Source organism: Lytechinus variegatus, chromosome 7, assembly GCF_018143015.1.
Source record: "Lytechinus variegatus isolate NC3 chromosome 7, Lvar_3.0, whole genome shotgun sequence".
Taxonomy (NCBI): domain Eukaryota; kingdom Metazoa; phylum Echinodermata; class Echinoidea; order Temnopleuroida; family Toxopneustidae; genus Lytechinus; species Lytechinus variegatus.
The window spans coordinates 21,073,040-21,085,623 of record NC_054746.1 but is presented as its reverse complement, the minus strand read 5'-3'; the positions used below and the strand labels follow the sequence as shown (position 1 = coordinate 21,085,623).

The following is a 12,584-nucleotide window of genomic DNA, read 5'->3' as shown; positions in this document are numbered from 1 at the left end:
GAACAAGATAGCTTGTGTGAAAACAGAAAAGTCAAAGAAACAGATCTACGAAAGTTTCTGAAAAATCGGACAAATAATGAGAAAGTTATGAGCATTTGAATATTGCGATCACTAATGCTATGGAGATCCTCAAATTGGCAATGCGACAAAGAGGTGTGATGTCACTTGTGAACAACTCTCCCCATTACTTTAGTATATATTTCACTTGAATTGCCTCTTTTATCACATCTATCCATAAATCATACTGTTGTTTCTACATGATGGCATGTAATACATATTTTTTAAGAATACATCATGGATAAAGAGTTTGTATCATCATAAGAAAAAGCAAAAAGAGACATTTTGAGGGTATTTTATAGTCCACCAAAGGGAAAGTTGTTCATCAGTGACATCACACATCCTCGTCGCATTGCCAATGTGAGGATCTCCATAGCATTAGTGATTGCAATATTCAAATGCTCATAACTTTCTCATTATTTGTCTGATTTTTCTCAAACTTTCTTTATTCTCGTTCTTTGATTTTTCTGTTTCTACTCAAGCCTATTTGTTCCAAAGGTTTCATTCCCCTTTAAGTTGCCAGTTTAAAGATTTGACAATCATTAAAAGGCTTTTTTTTTAGCCTATGTTTGAGTCCATGGTTTTCTGCACAGCATTTTTATGACAATGTCTCTTACTCTTCCACTTCTGACTTCTGGTACATTGCCAATGCAATACATGGGAGTGTTTGTGTTTGTTCAACAGAATGTTCTCCATGTAACTCCGCATAAAGAAGAGGCTGGCTGTCAATGTTTAAATTACATTAAGCTTGGCTACTGTCCTGAAGACAAGGTTGCACCACTTCTTTCCTATTGCCAACAGCAAATAGGGATATTGTCTGTTGAAAAGATTTATTTCATTTCTTGTAACAAAAAGAGATGCCCTTCTGCTTGATGGGTGAATGATGGGTTAGAATTCTTGACTTCCAAAAGTCCTACACCACAGTGCTTGCAAGAGATAATAGCTTTAGGGGTAGCTGCATCGACCATAGGGAAACTGTGTGCTTATCCTCCAAAGTTCTATCTCCTCACATGTCAGATGTGAGTTTTTGCATTTCAGTTGATGGAAAGCAGAATATTGCTTGACAGCTATTTTTTCTTGACTCTTTCCTGAAATCAAGTGCTGACGAAGATTGCGAACCAAAATATTGCACTTGTGATTTGCCAATGACTACATGTATGGATAGTTCCATTCCTGACAGAAGCTACACAGTCTCTAGGGACACTAGAGATATCTTATATGTTCCCTTTTCTTGAAGATTAAAGGTATATTTTATTCAACTTTTGCAGCCACGAAGGCTGAATCGCCATTGAATTCACAATAAAAACATGTAAATTGCACATGTATGAGGCTAATTTCAATCACAATAACAATGCTTATTCCATGTTACAATGATTCAAATTTACAATTATTAATTTAAATTTACAATTCCAATTGACAATGTTAATTTCAATTAATAATAATAGTTACAATTCACAATAACATTTCTATTAACAGTAATAACTCAAGTAGACAACAGAAATAATCCCAGTGTGTATCAGGGATTGGCTATTATTAGGGCTACTCTACTCTTCTTAACTCTTTCCTGATCCTTCAGAGCTTCCTGCACAGTTAAAAGAAAGTCACAGTACTGAGACAACATGCTCATTTCTCTCAATGGCACCAGTCTCACTGAGATCCCATTTACTATCAGCCTGTAATCTATCTATGCAAGACTGAAACTTGAATGATGTTGTTTATTGCTTGTGAGCTTGTGGTGAACCACATCAAGCTTGACACCGACAACTTTTATCTCTTCAGCCAACTGCCTCTTTTTAGCTGGGAGGCCTTGTGCTCTTGGTTGCAAATTTTATGAGGTGTTGCCACCTTACTCCACAGCCTCTACCAAAGCAAGTAATACTGAAGTAATGTGTTTGCAAGTGGCCTTCACACTGAAAGATGAAAAGCAATATGAATTCTAATAGAGAACACATGCCATTGGAGACAGTAGAAGTAAACTAAAGTAAAAATCAAATGAAACACTAAAAACAGAACTTTGAACAAACAGAAAAAAATTCTACCATGCCAAACATTGAGTTTGTTTGTCTCAGTATACCTGGTTGCCAGTTTGAGAGTTTTTTTTAAATCTACACACAGAAACAGACACATGCACATTGGCAAACTACAAAAAAATCTGTTGTTTTATTGAGTGTGTCCTCTTTGTAGAGGATAGTCGTTCTAAATTTTTGAGATCGCAACTATGAGAAGACATGACAGTGAGTGCAGCAGTAAAACAAAACTGAAGTAAATTATTTAAGTACATGTATGGAAAGTTAAATTCTTACCAAACCTTCTGCATTGGTAAGCTTTGAGCTCCACTATCACTTTTCAGCAGTTGGTCAAGAATCTTTTCTCTGTACAAGTCATCATGCTCTGTAGGGTTTACTTCATGTAAAAAATGCCAGTAAATTACCTTCGTGCTGGTTGATAGGACTGCCCAGATAGACCTACATGTACTACGAACCTTGTCAACATACAATATGACCATGCCAAATGTGTTGACAAATTGTTTCTTTTTTTGCTGCTCTGTTGTTGGGTGAGAATTCCCTTGCCTGTGTATATCGATGGCTTAAAACCATCATTCAAGCCCAGGGTGTGTTCTCTTAGGCTGTCCGTCCCACTGTATCCCTCACCTACCATTGGTCAGCTTAATCTTTTTTTTTTGCTCTCAACTTGCAGGTATGTGTCATGCAATTCCATGTAAAGATACAGGAATGCATTGTACGGTGTATACATGAATTTAGAGATATCAACATGACTGGATCCCGCTTGTCACCTCGACTGTGAGGACTCCATCATCAGGTTTGGACACTGGATCGACAAGAAGCAGATTTCATTGGATCAGACTGGTAAGAAGTCAAGTGCATCAATTGCCTTATTACACATGCTATGGTCTTTCAGGGTTGGGCTACTAAAATTCACAATTTCTGGTCTTTTCTTGCCTGAAAAATTAAATACTTTTGTCTTGCCAGCTTAGCAGAGTAAGATTACATGTCCTGTTGTCAGCATTGAAACATACCTCTCATGATGATATACATTTCATCCAAGCATGCAAGGTTGTGCTTATTTTGAAAGAGGCTTGGCAATTTTATTAATCAGCATACTGTAGCTTTTGTAAGATTTTGCACATATGACAATTTTTTTTCTCTCTTACATGGTCATGTAAACAGGTGCAGGAGTTTCACAAGTTGGAGGGGAATCTACAGCTGCATGTATTCCTGGTGGAGACCATGAAGTTCCTTCATCAGGGGGCCTGTTTCATAAAGACTAAAAACTATACTGTATCTCTGCCATTATGGCAACTACCATGGAAACCTTTATTGTGATTAGCTACTGAGCCATGTTACCATGGTAGTTGCCATGATGGCAATGTTACAAAAGTTGTAACTCTTCATGAAATGGGCCCCTGGACTATAGTATCAACATCAAAGAGGAAGTCTTCATCATCACCATCCAGGTTGTTGCTGATGTGTCCTCTGCCTGGGAGATCATTTACAAGTAAGTATTTAGCTGTAGCCTTCTCTTGCACTTTGGAATGATATGGGCAGGTCTTCCTTTACACCTTGTAATTGTGATTTGGGTATTTTGTATCAAGTTTATAATAGGTCAGTCTACTATTTTGCAGAATGTTGATGTCACCTGTGCCTAAATAGGTCATTGCTAAATAGGTATTTTCGGCTCTTGCTGTATCCTACACATTTTAGTGTTTAGGTGCATGATCCATAATGAAAAACATCAGTCCATGGGGGCCTAGGATGTCTCACATGAATACCTACATATTTAGCCCTATTTGCGTCAGTATAACTTGCTTCTTCTAAAATCTTCGGTGCTTTTTACATTTTGATGCTATAATTTAGGGGTTTGGTTTTCAGAGAAGAAAATGCAGGCAAGACTTCCAGAGGCATTCCACTTATTATTTTTAGATAGTGTAAATTTTTTATTTATTATTTTTTGGTTTTGGTCTCTTGACCTTCATTGCTTTCTTCACAGCAAAGAGTTGTTGGTACCTTTTGACTGGGCATGACCATCTGCTTCATGATTGTCAAAAATGGAAAATACTTCTTCACTAGTACTGAGAAGAGTGTCTTGAGGGTAAAGACTTGGCTGGAGGTGTTTGGTGCTCTGGTGAATCCACTCAATCCAGTGAAATGAATCATTAGTGAGTAGTAGAAACAAATGAAGGGCAGTGGTGGGTAATGACTGAGATTTTGGTGATGATAACATAATAGTCATGTTCATGATCTGATATTGCTAATAATGATGACCATGGGGATGATGATGATGATGATGATGACAGTGATGATGATGTTGATGATGATGATGACAGTGAGGATGATGATGTTGATGAAGGTGACCACTGCTGATGATGGTGTTGATGATGATGATGATGATGATAATGACGAGTGAGGATGATGATGTTGATGAAGGTGACCACTGCTGATGATGGTGTTGATGATGTTGATGAAGGTGATCACTGATGATGATGGTGTTGATGATGATGATGATGATGTTGATGAAGGTGATCGCTGATGATGATGGTGTTGAAGATGATGATGATAATCACAAAAATTTTGATGATGATGATGATAGTGGTAATGGTGATGATGGCAATGGTAATTTATTTTTGTATTAATCTCTATTGATCATTCATTTCAAAATCATACATAGTTAAAACATTAGAAAATACAATTTGCATCTGAGCAACTACATATTCTATTAAAAAAATCAGTAATATGCAGTTTGCAGCTGAGCAAATGGGATCAAATTAAACTGAACAATTAAATGTATTGAATATGCTCCCCCCCCCCTTCCTGGTCTTAGCGTATATTCTCTCCATCTTTGTATGAACTGTTAATAAATTTCTGGTAACCTCTCTTCATCGTAGGTTTGATCAAATAAGAAAAAAATTATTTGAATTCTATTGCAGAGTGATCAAGTGATAATGAAGGTATGATTTTATATTTTAACTTCAGCTTCAAACTTTTTCTTCTAAAATATCTGAAACCACCTAGCAGTTCAATCCACTTTGCATGTATTTCCTTGATCCCCCCCCCCCATCAAATATACTTTACTGATTAAATACCAGAATATTAACAATTAATAACATGGAGACCTTCTGTGTAATTAGAAAGCTAATAGGTGTACATACACATGTATTTGTAATAAAAAAAAATTATATTTCATTTATTCCTCCTCAAACATGAAAATTATCACAATAACTCATGCATAATAATCAGTGAAAATATGATTGTGAAAATATACCTGAAATACATTTATTACATCAATCACTTAAAAAATGTGAGACTAAAAGAAAGTTAAACGAAAAATAAAATGACCATAATGAAAAGATGAATTACATAATGGAAATCCCCAGGAAGTCATACTAACACTAAAAGAATTATGTATCAAACTTGGTAAACAGTGGTAAAATGATCTTGATTTGAAACATATTAAAAAAAATTATTGGTACAGCCAGGTATGTAGATATAATATTTACTTATACAACTGAATAATGAAAATATGAAATTGTGTTGATAAATGTAATTAAGCAATGGATAGTGGTTATGAATCTATATTTTGTACCCCTAAAATAACCATTTTAGAATTGCACATGGGTATTTATTTTTATTTTCAGTTTTATTTAATCAGTGTGGCCTCATCAGTTAACAAACTGCTGTCCTTGAGGGCCCTGAGATAAAAATCAATATGTAGAATATTTACAAAGAATGAATACATAAATCAAAATGGCATACACTTAAAACAACAAATATATAAGAAACATTAGAAATACAATCCAAAAAAAGATCAAAATTGAATTTCAAGAAGAGCTGACCTTTTTTTTAAGACAAAGGAAAAAGGAAAGGCAATTGGAAACTGCTGAATTTGATTTAGTGGAAAAAGGGATAAGATTACATTATTAAATAACAATATTTGCAAGCTATTATAACATAACTTTCAAATTGTCAATTTATAACATTTTCAACGGGACAAGGAAAATTATGTTGTAAAGAGAAAACTTATCTTTTTGTAGTACTCAATTAATATTATCAGAATGTTATAACTGATTCATGAATAATACCTTAAGATTGATAAAAGGCAGCATGCTTGTTGAGTTAAGAAAATAAAGGACATTTATAACAAGGTCCAAGTGGACCTTGACAAGTAATAGTTGTCAAGTAAAAACAATGAAATTTCAGAAATTAACAATTTGTCTATCAATAGCATCAGGGACATTGGTGTAGTAACAGAAGCATTTGTTGTGTTCATAATAGACCCTACAATGAATTATGAATTATCGGTATCATGTTTATGGATACAGCAGTGCAGGTTTCACCCATGGTGGTTCAGCTCTTCCACTGCAGATTACATATGATATTAAGATGGTAATCTTAGATATGAGTAGGAAGTATTTTCAAGGTTTAACAGAACAACAAACTCCTCAAGACTTATGAGAAGCCATTTTCCTGAATGTTTGAAATTTCTCACATTTCCTCCTAATATTTTTTATGTTAGGCTGAAATTGTACAGTTGACTTCCAAATCAACTGATTTATTATCGGTGTCAACAATGACAATGTCTGGCTGTTCTGCAGCTGTAATTACATCATGGTACAGTTCCCCCATTTTATGTATGACCTGGTATATTGGAATATAGATTCCAGCTTTTTCAGCTCTTCCACTGCAGATTACATATGATATTAAGATGGTAATCTTAGATATGAGTAGGAAGTATTTTCAAGGTTTAACAGAACAACAAACTCCTCAAGACTTATGAGAAGCCATTTTCCTGAATGTTTGAAATTTCTCACATTTCCTCCTAATATTTTTTATGTTAGGCTGAAATTGTACAGTTGACTTCCAAATCAACTGATTTATTATCGGTGTCAACAATGACAATGTCTGGCTGTTCTGCAGCTGTAATTACATCATGGTACAGTTCCCCCATTTTATGTATGACCTGGTATATTGGAATATAGATCTTTGTTGTTGATCTGCTTCACTGTACAACAAAGTTCAGGATACCATCTGGTGTGTAACTAGTTCTTGAAAAAGAGAAGTGGCACAGATATGTATATGGTTTCTTTAATATTCCATATGTCTAAATCCTTATCAATAAGATTTATAGTCAGATACATGTATATATCCCTGGCCATATTGAAGTGACCTGACCTATAATATAATATTGGATTTAGAACTCTTTAAAATCTGAATAATAACATGGAATAACTCTAGTTGTTCCTGCTCTTAACACTAACTGGGAAGTAAATATTGAATTTTGATGAGCTTCTCTTTGTCCTTGCATGGAACCCATTTGCCAGCAAATGTTTCGCCAGCTCAGCCTTCAATTACGTTACTAAGCGAGTTTTTCTTGTCCTTCTTGCTGCTTTCAGTGCAGGAGCTTTCGCTTTCCTCTCTTGATCTTTTCAGTAAATCTTCTGTAATGTACATACAGGTCCCTTGAAGCAATTTAACATTCATTACTTTTGTTGACTTGTCGGTGAATCTGAGAAACCTGTCCTTGATGGGGCATGGTTTGTGGATAAAGTATGATGAGCTTGTTGATACTCAAATCCTTTTAACAGATCACCCTGTAACTTCAGTTTCTCTATGAGAAATTTGTTCAAAGTTTCCTTCATGTGTTCCTCCCTCTGTCCAATTTCTTGGATTCCCAAGAAATAAGGTTTCCTGCTTGGGGTTTCCAGTGTTTCTCCTTCAACTCACTTTTCTTATTGTAGAGTGGCGTTTGTGGCCAATACTTCTGTTTCTTTTGCTTGAAAAGTCACAGATAAAATAAGTGCTGAATTATTTTCAATTCTTTCATTTGTTACTAAAATTCGGTGTTCCAAAGCTAGCAACTATTCATTAATCTTTCCAAAATATTCATCTAAGTATGTCTCCTTATTAGATGACATGGAAATTGGTCTCAGTGCTGGATAGGCAAGATATACCTGATATATCGTACGTGGCAAATCTGTACTCATTGATAGTCATCAGAGTATAGTTTGCGATTATCATGATGAAGATATTGGCAATGGTGATGATGATGGTAATGAAAATAATAGTGATGATGATGGTCTGCTAATGTTGATGATGGTGGTTCTGCTAATGATGATGATGAAATATTGCCAGATGTTAATGTACTATTTTCCCATAACTTGTCCAATGAAGTTTAGTGTGATAATGAACAACCAAGTAATCATTTCACTGGGGTTTTTTACCTGTCCAATTCCAGTGATGCACATCAATTGCAGTTTTATGTTTATGATTTATTCTGTTCATAATACCATTCTTATCCCCTGTCACTGCAAGTAAACAAAAACTATAATTGATGTCACATATATTTTTACTTTACTCTCTTGTGGGTATGACATGTTACTTCCAAAAGTAATAATTCCTTCCATTGCAAGTTATTTTGTGCCAGTGCAAAAAGAATCACATTTTATTGAGAATTTTCCTTCTTTTCTAATCAGTGCCCTATAACAAAAAAGCATTGTTTGATCATAGGGCTGTCATCAAATGCAATCAACTATATGCTCAATCATAAAAGCTTTTTGTTACAAGACCTATTTCTAAGAGGCAACCTTTCTATTACGGTTAATTGCATATAGTGGCTCCATGTTACGAAAGCATTTATGATATTCCTCGCATATTATCATTGATCATCTCACTGAATACCCTTTATATTCTGTAATTTTTGCTATCAGGGAGGAGTGCCAGAAGAGAGATGAATGGATTCTGACCTCCAAAGGCTTAGGAGTACAGCAGAGATTAAGGAGACAGTGAAGGCTGTGAAAGCACTAGTTGAATCATAATGTAAGTCAAGAGCATGCATCTTATTTGTTCTTGTGACAATTCCACAACCTACTATACAACCAACAGGCTGGAATACCTACCACTTGACATGACATTTTGTTATGTTGTTGAGAAAAATGTATTAAATGACACAAATAAACATAATGTATTTGCCTCTTTCTTTTCTTTTTTTGGGGGGTGGGCCTTGAAAATAAATTACAGAAGTTTGTGTCAATTTTATGACCTTGGACCCAACAATTGTAACATGTGAACAAATATTCTCTCATTCTCTTAAGTTAAAAATTCTTTACAATGAGCATGTACATGTAATGGTGCAAACCCATCCAATCAAAATCTGTTCAAAAGTTCTGATTCAATTCTTTGATTTATTTCCTCTGTCCATGTTTCACAGTATGATGAATGTATTTTGAAAAAGCAATGTGCTGAGATATTATTTTGTTCTTTCAATTTAGATCTACAGTCATGTGACTCATGGATACACCCCCTATCTGATGTTATTCATCTTCCAAGCATGGATAAGAGAGATAGTCTACATCAGAGAAGGATACAATCATCCTCTACATGGAATGTCAGTGTTTTTGCTTTCATAAGGGATCCATAACACAAATGTTTGCAATCAGTTGCATATTGCAACGTCCAATCAAGATCATTTTTGCATGCACCAGGAGCCAATCAGGATGGTTGTTTTATATTGGCATAACATAATCAAACATTTGTGTTAAAAGGCTCAGGTATGTAGAGGAGCAAACACCATTTTCTACTCATTTTGAAATGGATTTTATAATGATTTTTTTGTAATTCAGTAGAGCAGGTCCAAGCTATCATCACTTTGCTAACGGTTCACTGTATCTTAATTATGAACTCGAAAAGGCATACTCGCTAGGAGTCAAGACATTAATTTGTACATAAGTTTGGAAATGAGTTGCAAATATTCCAGAGTAAAATTAATAACCATTTTTTGGGGGGAGGGCTACTTTTTTAGCTCACCAGCTAAAGTTTGATTCATTGTATTACAATTTACATTAGACCCTAAGGGATTATCCCGAACTCTTTTTTTTTATTTTTATTGACTCTTTTGGGGGTGAACTCGCCTCAAGTATTGTGAGACTTATGCCTAATGAGATGATTTAGGAGGTTGGCAAGACTGCTCCTCCTCCAAGATGTTTGCAGTTGATCATGTCACCCATGATGTACTCAAGAAAATTGTACATTTGATTGTTTTAAAATGCTGAAATTAATTTTTCTTGATTATTGTAATTTACATGTATGCATGAAATTATAATTTAACTGTCAATCTGTTAGTGAAGCCTTAAAAATGCTATTTCTTTGTTTAGCGCAGAATTTTCACATTATGGATTTAATGCACAAAATGTCAAGGAGGGCTTTTAGGCCTCCCCAACTCTTAGGGTTAAGCTTCATAAGAACTTCATGTTAAATGGTGTGGTTTCAAGGCCTAGTAGCTATTTGTGAAGTTTACTTTTCAACTTTATCTTGATATTTTTATTTCTGTTTCTTTGTTTCGATTATTCTGCAAAAGTGGATCCAAAGGTTTTCCAGAGTTTTCACCTACTGTGTTTTATCTCTGTTTTTTTACCCTGGATCTACTTGTCGTAGAATTGTTGAAGGGGAATTCAACCTTGGTCATAAAGTGATGTGTGAGAGATAGGAAAATTAGATAATGAGAATGGTGAAAGATTGAAAGAACTCAGACAAGCTTTACAGAAGTTATGGCTGTTTTAAGAAGAAAATTTGATACTTGCATTTATATTGCAGTTTGATGACAGTTTGAAGTCTCCATATCTATAGTAATTACAGCTTTTTACAATATTTAAAAATTCATAACTTTCTTATTGTTTATCTGATATTTTTCAAACTTTCATCTTCATCTTTATCTTTATGTCTGAATTTTCTTTTTCCTCTGAACACAACATTTTAATTTGGGTTGGATTCTCCTTTGACACAAACACCCCCCCCCCCCTGAATTTAGGGCGTAATATGCATATTTTGCCATGAATATTTTTATTTTCTGTCCAATTTTCATCATTTATATGTAGAGAAATTTTATAATATGAACATATTTATTTTTAATATTGTTTGTTTAAAAATCTAATTAGAAATAGTATGTGTTTATTGTGTAGGCGTATAAGCAACAAATAAATTTCAGTATCAAATTACATTATGCGGGAAAATTATATTAGTAACATATAGAAATAGAATTATTTTTGATATTTTAGAGGAATTAATAATGTCATTAATGTAAATAAAGAACAACAGAAGCCCAAATACTGGACACTGCATGTTATAGGCATAGTATCAGATTTAACATTAATAAAAAGGAGTAAACTGTTTGTGATCAAAAGCTGATTTTCAAACCAGTCATATGGAACAGACCTAACACTATAGTTTCTAAGCTTGTGTAGTACTTGTGTATTGTGGTCAGGTAAATCAAGAACTTAGCTTAGGTCATCCAAATTAACCATCAAAATTTTGTACCTCTTTCTTTGAATTCTTTTTTTTTCAAGGAATTTGTCATGTATACTTCATCAATTATAAATGGCCTAAAATATATTTCAAAATATACTGTATTAAGCAAACCTGTGTATAGATTTTACTTTACAACACAAAATTTGATTGAATTTCTACATCAAATCCAATTTGTGAATTTGGCCAGAAACACAATTTGCATTAGATTTGTACATTAAAATCAATATATTAAGCAATTTTGGTTCTGCCATGCACTTTCAAAAGAGGTGACTTTAGAACCCTGTTGCCAATTTTGTCTCAGAAGTCACACAAGACTAAAAAAAATAGGTTATCAATGATGTTGCAGATGCCTTTTGCATCACAAACATAGTGTGCATAATGTTTAGGGGAATCTGCACTCCACCCTCCCCCTTCCCCGGGCCATTTAAGGTTAAGACATTTTGTTACTTGATGGTCATTCAATGTACAATAATGCTTGTTGAATTCATGCTCAATCTGTAGTGGTTATTAAGTCATTATCATTGGCATTCATCCAAAGTGTCTTTTCATTGATGCGACAATGCAAACTTCAATTAAGTTTACCATCCATGTATTTCCTCTCGAATAGTATTTTTTTCCTTGCGACTCGTACGGCTATGTGTCCTTGCTTTTAATATCTTTTTATATCTTGGGACTAAACTTAAATTTACAACACAGAATTTTCTCCACAGATACACTGTAGAATAGGCCTTCCACTTTCTTTTTCTATCAAATCTAAAAATTGATAATTTGACCCCAAAGCTGACTGATAGCAATGGAATGCAAATGATATATGAGTCAAATCAATATATAAGCCTGTCTTTGTTATTACTCTTGATAGGTTTTATAGGTGAAATAATGTATTGATATTCATGACCATATTTTGGGAACTTTTCATTGGTGACTCTTTTTTCTTAGATTTATTTTTCAAATTTCCTATAGATCCAGAGGATACATGTCATTTTTTTTTTATTCAGAAAAAAGACATCTAATGCTGCATAGGTGCTCTATATTAATGGTTAATTTTAAATCCATAAAAAAAGTTTTTAACACTATGAGAAAAACAAACTTGGGGGAGGTTTTCACAAACAGTTAAATCAGACTAAAAGTCATGCCTAAATGTTGATGCACACCAATTTAAAGTGAAGTTTCATTGATGATATGTTGTGGAGCATTTCCATGAGTGTGATCCAA

At 34.2% G+C, this 12,584-nt stretch overlaps 1 long non-coding RNA gene across 1 annotated transcript; it reads left to right on the top strand.

Moving 5' to 3' along the window:
• Window positions 1-2,753: 2,753 nt before the first annotated feature.
• LOC121417980 lies at window positions 2,754-9,644 on the top strand. The gene is made up of 5 exons (XR_005970414.1): window positions 2,754-2,924; window positions 3,246-3,573; window positions 4,066-4,234; window positions 8,780-8,888; window positions 9,349-9,644. It is a non-coding gene; the product is annotated as an uncharacterized LOC121417980 (long non-coding RNA).
• Window positions 9,645-12,584: the final 2,940 nt, after the last annotated feature.